This window comes from Diceros bicornis, chromosome 14 (assembly GCF_020826845.1).
Source record: "Diceros bicornis minor isolate mBicDic1 chromosome 14, mDicBic1.mat.cur, whole genome shotgun sequence".
Taxonomy (NCBI): domain Eukaryota; kingdom Metazoa; phylum Chordata; class Mammalia; order Perissodactyla; family Rhinocerotidae; genus Diceros; species Diceros bicornis.
Window position 1 is genome coordinate 40,168,665 of NC_080753.1, and position 8,086 is coordinate 40,176,750.

The 8,086-nt window shown below is 41.0% G+C and overlaps 1 non-coding gene across 1 annotated transcript; it reads right to left on the bottom strand.

Moving 5' to 3' along the window:
* Positions 1-3,565: 3,565 nt before the first annotated feature.
* Positions 3,566-3,638, bottom strand: TRNAV-AAC (transfer RNA valine (anticodon AAC)). The gene has a single exon. It is a non-coding gene; the product is annotated as a tRNA-Val (tRNA).
* Positions 3,639-8,086: the final 4,448 nt, after the last annotated feature.

Here is an 8,086-nt window from a genome sequence, read left to right on the forward strand (position 1 = left end):
TTTATTTAGTTCTCTTTTGATATCTTTCATCAGAGTTTTGTAATTTTCCTCATATAGATCTTACATAAATGTTGTTAGATTTATACCTAAGTATTTCATTTTAGGGGATGCTAATGTTAATTATATTGTGTTTTTCATTTCAAATTCCAATAGTTCATCGCTGGTATGTAGGAACGTGATTGACTTTTATGTATGAACCTTGTGTCTTACAACTTTGCTGTACTTGCTTATTAGTTCCAGGAGGGTTTTTTTTTTTTTTTTTTTTTTTCCTGATTGCTTTTGCCCTGAGTGATTGTCATGAGAACTTGACCGGGTTTAGCATGCTGGGGAAAAAGAGACATATGGAGATTAGCTGATTGTCGGTTGTTCACCAGATGTGAGTCAGCCCAGGTGGGACATAAACAGTCTGGTCAATCCCAACCTAGATTAGCAAACCACAGACTAGTGAGCTAACTAGATTCTAATAATTTAAGCTACTGAACTTGGATGGTGTGTTAAGCAGTATATTAGTGGTAATAGATAACTGATATGTACATTGAAATATCATTCATTTTATACCAGCAAAATTAGCCTCATTGCTCTTCCTCAAATACACAAGGTAAACTCCACATCAGGGTCTTCGTGGACACGTTAACCTATGTCTGGTGTTACTTTACCTAGATATCCCCATGGCTCATTCATTTCCTTACTTCAGATTTGTGCCCAAATGTCACCAATACTCCATTTAGAAATTGAAAATGAAGACTCACCCCTAATGTCCTTCCCTGATTAATTGTTCTCCTTAGCACTTATTGTCACATCACCTAGCATCTTATTTGCAACTTTATTTTTAAAAAAATTTTGTAACTCTGCCACTAGACAGGAAAGAGATTTTTGCCTATTTTGCTCACAGCTTTTATCCCAGTGACTGATGCAGTATCTAACACGTAGTCTACATTCCATAAATATTTATTGAATGAATGAGTGATTAAGTTCTTTGTCTAAAGCAAAGAAGACACATGCTTGAAGAGAGGGTCAGGGAGAGAGGAGCAAACATCACCTTAGATGTGGCCGTCCAGAGATGTTAGGTTGATAGAGCTGGAAAGGCACATTTCCCTTTTCCAAAAGTTCATAGGAGGACTCCTTGGGTATTACATTTCTCCACCTCCATTCTCTTCTTCCCATATCTAGAAGCTGGGTGGAGTGGGAGTTATCCAATTAGGATTTCAGGAATAAGATCACCTATACTTTAGCTAGAAGAGTCTCTTAATTATTAAGATGTATAGAGGGTCTAGATTATCTTGACCCCACTCAAGAGCAGCAGTTCACCGATCTATATGCTGGCAATTAGGGATTAATGCGAATCACTAAATCTCTCAGCGTCATTTTCTCTTTGAATCTATTATGTCTCTTCCGCCTACTGTCTGACTCTCTGTGCTTTTTCAAGTTCCAATTGCCCCCCTAAAGAATCCATGTGGACCACCTATCTAAATACTTGAACCACTTTTGGGGCAGAGATTTTTATTGAGGATCAGGTTATAGGTCTCCTTACAGGTCACTTGCCAGCCCATAGGTTGACTGCTTTTGAGAGCTCTGGCCCAATCATATATGGCCAGATTGGCTGTCAGCATTACATGTTAGAACACAGGACAACCCTCCAAAAGCACATATCACTTTTGTGGTTGCAGGCTGACGGTGTCTATTAAATGAGACTAATGACATGGCAAGCTAGTGGATTGCCAAGTTTGTTACTCCATAGCAGATATCTCATGATTCCTTCCACCATTTTCAATTTCAGCATCGTTCTAGAACCAGTTTTCATGTGACTTTGTCCTGAAAAGGAAAAATAACCAGGAAGAGAAACATGGAATTAAAATCTATTTGTGACATCATAACCTATGTGCTATCATAAACCTTTGAAAATTCTTTAGTCTCCTCAGGGAAAAGAATTTTCTTATATTCCTATCAGTGAGTTACTAATGACTTAAAGAGAATTTTATCTGCCTTGACTGGAACAATCTTCTTCTGACTATTGGGTTATTCTCATGAACTTTCGAATATACTATTTGACTCCTATCTTAAAAAGGTTTCTCTTGCCCTAATATTTTCCTCGGGCTACTGCTCCATTTCTCAGATGACTTCGTACAAAATCTCTATGGAACAATAAAGATTTACTATCTGCAATTACTCTCCTTCCATTCTTCTTCTAACCCACTACGTTCAGTTTTTCTGGCATCACTACCTCAGGGAAAGTTTTTGTTAAGATCACCAATGACTTCTAACTGTCTGAAATGAATGATCACTTCCAAGTCCTTGACTTCTCAGGAGCCATAGGCCCATTATCCTTCTTAAAACATTTTCTTCTTTTGACTTCCAAGACATTGCTGTCCTAATTCTCTTTCTACCTCACTCGCTTCTCCTTCTCAATATCCTTTGTTTCCCCTCTTCTCACCCACCCTTGTTTATAATGGAATGTCTCAGGGTTTGATCCTTGGACTTCTTCTTTATATGCACTCACTCTTTGGTGCTTTTATCTATTCTCATGGCCTAAAGAACGTCTGTGTGACTACAACCCGCAAATTTGTATCTGCAGACTAGACCACTTCGTTAAACTCCAGGCTTGTAAATTCAACTCATTCCTTAGCAATACACAGGAATACACTTGAGTGTTTTATATTAGGAATCTAAAAGTTAGCATGTCTAAAACAGAACTCCCAATGTTTTCCTAATCATCCTGTTTTCCTAATCATTTCCTAATCAGTGTTTTCCTGCTACATCCAGTCTTCCCATTTCAGTTAATGGCAGCTCCATCCTCCCAGGTTTTCAGCAAAACACCTCAAAGCCATCACTCATTCTACTTTCTCTCCCTCCTCACATCCATTTTCTCAGCAACGTCTCTTGACTCTATCTTTAAAATAAATCTAGACTATGACTACTTCTCACCAACTCGAGTGCCACCATCCTGTCCAAGCCACAGTTATTTCTAAGTAACATAATGAAAGGAACTGAAGAGATCTCCTTGCTTCTGTTGTTTTCTCCGTGCAAAATATGCTCCACAGACCTGCCAGAGGGGCCTTTTTGAAAGAGTTAAGTCATGTAAAGTTACTCCACTGCTTAAAATCGAATGTTTCCTCATTTTGTCAGAGTAAAGGCCAAAGTCCTTAAAGAAATAACAAGGCTCCACTTGATCTCTCCCCTCCATCTGTTTCCTCTTTGCCTCCAGAAACAACTCTACACTCGGCTCTTTCTCCTGCAGTTACTGTTGGCTTCTTGATCCTCCTTGCATTCATCAACCACACTTCTGTGTCAGGGAGGTTCTTTCTCTGTTCCTGCCCATAACAGATGAGGACCACGCCGCCTGGGATGGACAGCCACCACAACCAAGCTCCGTTATCTTCTCTAATACAACGGTACGGATAGGGGCGTTGGAGCAAGTCTGAGCTCTGGTCTTGTTGTATAATTCTTGTGATTTAAAGGCCCGTGCTGTAAAGTGAGCACCAAGGCTTGAGAGTTGGTGGAAATGTAGAGAGATTCAGATAGAACATCTCTGGACCAAAACTGAGAATTTTCAGGAAGACGTGGAAGGTGTTTCCGCCCGGTTTCGAACCGGGGACCTTTCGCGTGTTAGGCGAACGTGATAACCACTACACTACGGAAACCCGCCTTCTTAACAACCCTTTACTTTTCTAAAGTAATTACAAAGAACATTAAATTTAATCTTTCCTTTAGGAGATTTTCTCAGTTGAGGCGCTATTTTTCCCTCTGCACTTTCAGATTCTAGTATGAAAAATATCTAAACTCCATAACTCATAGTCAGGCCAATGCTACTCCCAGAGCCCCAATTACGTTACAAGCGCCAGGCAGGGCAATCTTAGGCAGGCTCCTGGGACATTTTATTTCAAGAAATTTCTTGATATCTTCTACGCACGTTTCTCTGAGCTTGTAAAACGCCCTGATCTTCATCTCTCGATGACTGAAAATCATCCTTCGGGAACTAGAACCGACTGGCGGAGCTCAGGGGACTTCCTTGGGCAACGACGGGAGAGACTGCGGGGCAGAGGGAGGGCGGCGGACTGTGCCCAGCTGTCTGTCAGGCGAGGGCGGTGGGGGTGGCTGGGAAGTTTGTGACAGTGGAAGCTGCCGAGGAAGTCTAGCCCACGTCAAACGAGCTTCTCTCTTCTGTGCTGTGTCACTCATGTTTACTGCTCTGACTGTGTCAGCTCGGTGTGTGATGGCCGTTAACGTCTCATACCGGGAGAATGTCCTTTGTGATTTTCCTGACTTTTTGTTATTCACCCCATTTCAATTCTCCCACGTCACTGTCCCTACCCCGGGCACTGGAAGCGATCTGCCCTCTACTAGGTTCTAAGTCTGAGCCCCTGCGGAAGATGCTCAGCAGTGAAAAAGTGCCTTTCCGCAAAGTAGTCCTGAGAAACCAGTGACAAGACAGAGGCTTCAGGGCCTTTTGGGAAGGTCACAGCCGGGTTCCCTCTTGTGGCGGCTAGAACGTGACCTGATGGAAATATTGTGGGTAGTGGAGGAGAGAGACATGTTTCTCATTGACACAATCTCTAGTCTCACCTTTTTTTTTGCTTTCAGATCAGATCAACGGGGTAAACAGCTATTATATTTAAGGCATAGCTTTGTTAAGCTTTCTCAGTAAGTTGGTTTGTCGTTTATTTTAAAGCAACTGTTGAATAACCCGGTTACATTAGGGTCACTGGAGGTATCTGAAAAACTAGAAGTGACAAATTAGACCGGACAAACTAGAAGGAGGGAAGGGGGACCTAAGGTGATCAAAATGATAAAGTTGCACATAGTAATTTAGTTATAATAAGAGAGCTGCGTGGAATGACAGCTATAAAATTGCAGGGTTATCTCCCAGGAGCAGAGAAAGGGGGCATCCCTTCCAGTCCTAATGGTCAGGAAATACTGGCTAGAGGAATTGATATGACTTAGTTAATGGAAAAACAAATGTGAAATGGTTGAAGAGCTTTGAATGGAGAGGGGATTCCTGCACTGGGTAACTGTTAATGCAGTGTGAGGAGCTCCAATTGTAGGTTTGAATCAGAGTGTGCATTTGTTTATTCCTTTTCCTCATGGAAATTTATTCTACTGAGAGTAAGTAATATAACTGATGCTGGATCAGGGAGATACAGGAAGATCTTCCGTAGTATGGAATTTAGATTTAATCTGAACGTGATGTGTTGCAAAGAATTGACTTTTTGAAGAAGAACATGGCATTTTCCATTTCCGTTCAAAGATCTCTTGGCTTTTGTGTAAACAATGAATGAAAAGGGCCAATATTTTATGGTAAAATCTAGAAGCGTTCATAACATTTGAAAGAACTGTGCAGTGAACATCACATGTATTTTTACTTGTTGGAGATTGTGCCTTAGTTTCCTTTGCTGAGCACTTCTACATGCAAGACAATCTTTTCTCGACAGTCTCTTTTCCCCCTGGGATGAATCTATTACTTGACACTGCTTCCAGAGCAATCTCCCAGGGCCTTAGCCTCTGTGAGGAGTAGGGCATCACTGAAAAGCCATCTTTCCAGGGCAGGTTGGGCTCACTTTCTCTTGAGTATCTAGGGGATGCAGGTACCGAATGTTCTTCTCTGTTGTCTAAGGGACAAATGGCTTCATAGGCTGTTTTCTTTTTGAAGCTGAATGGCCTGAAGAATTAAAATCTTGTCAGACAGGCCATCAAGTTGAGTCGTCTTTTCATCATGCTAGTAGCCTGCCAGGACCTTGGTAGGGAGATTCATGCAGACACCCACTTTGAACACTCCTAAATGAGACAGTTTCTTGTGGTTTGAAAACAAAACACAGGTGCACTGTACAGGCCAAAGTGTGCAACAAGGCATACCTTCTCAAAACCTGGATGGGTTTTGAAAAGTTTAAAATAAAGGCATAAATAAATTGTTCATTAGGACCAATTAAAAGGGAGCAAATATATAGCATAGCTTATATATGTATATATAACAATTCCCACACTATGTATTTATTATAGTTTCATGCCTATAGTGGCAAGTTCCTCATGCATAAATATCTCAACTTAGCTTTGTGAACAATGTCCAGGGGACAAAATATTCCCCATCCTGAAGAAAGGAAGTTGATAAAAAATTTCTGATAGGTATTGTAACAATTTTCATCAAAGAAATGCATATTTAATCAGCAAGTACTATTTGCTCAGAACGAAAACATAAGTTCCAGGATGAAAAGGATATTTTGTCTGTCGTGTTCACTACTTTATTCCCAGCTACTTAATAATCTCTGACTTATAATAAGAATTCAATTAACATTCCTGGAACAGATGAATGGATGGATGGATGAATTAATGAATGAATAAACAAGGACCAGGTGTAAATCAAGAATTCAGTTTTGGACAACTTAACTTACTTTTTCCCAGTATATTCTAACTGATGGACCTTTCAAACTTGTGCCAAGTGGGTTGCCTGTAAAGTTACTTAGCACTTAAAATATCCTCCTTTCCTGAGCTTGTGATGAGACTGTCCTTGAACCTGGAAACTGTAGACAATGTGTTGTTGGCGTCCTGCTGTTTCTAGCATTTGCCCCTGTCCTCCTCAGCAAGGACACTGTGCCTTAGTGTAGTGGTTATCACTGCATGTTACATGCAGAAGGCCCTAGTTTTCTTCCCACTAGATCCAACATAAACCAAGCACTGATCCCTTTGTCCTGGGTTTTTATTTCAGAACAGGGAGACTAAGAAGTTGTTTTACAGTCTTTGCCACCTGGATGATGCCTGCGGCAATGGATTGTAGGGTTCTGGGGTCTTCCTGACATCTACATTCCCTCATTTCTTTCTGGCTACCATAAGGAGCCACCTGAAAGCATTTTCAACAAAGCCTGAGTGCCTATAATTGCCAAATATTCTCAGAACACAAAATTAATGGCTGATTTGGGGGACTATTGTGGAAGCTCTGGAAATATGGAATGTGCCAGCTTCAGCCAACAAAGAGGAGGCCAGGGATTCAGAGGGCCTGCGCAGGCCCTGAGTCCAGCACCATGGAATGCTCAGGAGTAGAAGATACCTTCATCTGTGTCTCCCAAAAGTGGAGCTCATGTGGGTCCTGTCCCTTAGCTCCATATTCTGAGAAGCTGGAGCAGTAGAGGAGGGAGGATAGTGGTAAGTGAGGCAGCATTTGTCAGAACTTAGGAAGAGTGATCAGAAATAGCAACAGCTTGCCACTGAAGTTCTGGTCATGTCCTGGATGTGACATTTGTTTCTTCAGCTTAACCTCAGTAGATTGACATGGTCAGTGGTGAAATGAGAGACAGGAAAATTAGACATAAAAAATTATTTTTGTATCCTCTTCAGTATTTTAATCCGAATGTAAATTGTGGTTCCCATTCACCACCTTATTTTATTAATCTTTGAGGTTTCAGTGATTAAAAATCACAGTAAGTTAGAGATAGACCTAATTATACATATGGCAAATTAAGCACAGCATTTGCTTTCTCTCTATCTCAAACTACGCTATATGAAATATTAGGGATTTTTACTAAAATGGGACTCACTTTGACCCTTGACTTCAGGTTATCAAACCACTCTCCATTCTAACAACCCAGTTTGCCAGCAATGCTCTGGAGAACACTCTTCCTTTTTACCATCTATACAGTGGTGTCTACAATATTGTCTCTTTAGATTTTTTTTCGACAACGGCAACAACAAAAATCACACTCTCCTTTTTTTAATCCTTACCTTCCTCTGGTGAGAGGAAAAGGAAAAAGAAAAATCTCAACTTCCACAGTCGTGAACCTCAACTCTAAGGAGAAATTTACTGAAATTCTCTGGTCATGACCTGAGAGAAAATGAAATCTTTCAATGGCATGATTTCTTCCTCCTTTCCCACGAAGTCTCAGAGCAAAGGAGAAGCTGTTCAAACCCATAAAATTGGAGTGAATCTAGTCCAAGCGTCCATCAACAGGGAGTGGAAGACTCAGCTTCCCAATCAGTGTGCAGATTCTTTTCCACTCCTGGAGGAAATTCCAGGCTGGCCTACTTTTTGTGTATGCTTTCTTGGTGACCTCAGGAACCAGCAGCTTTGAGGAAGTTGCTCTGCAGGCATCAAAGTTTTTTTGAT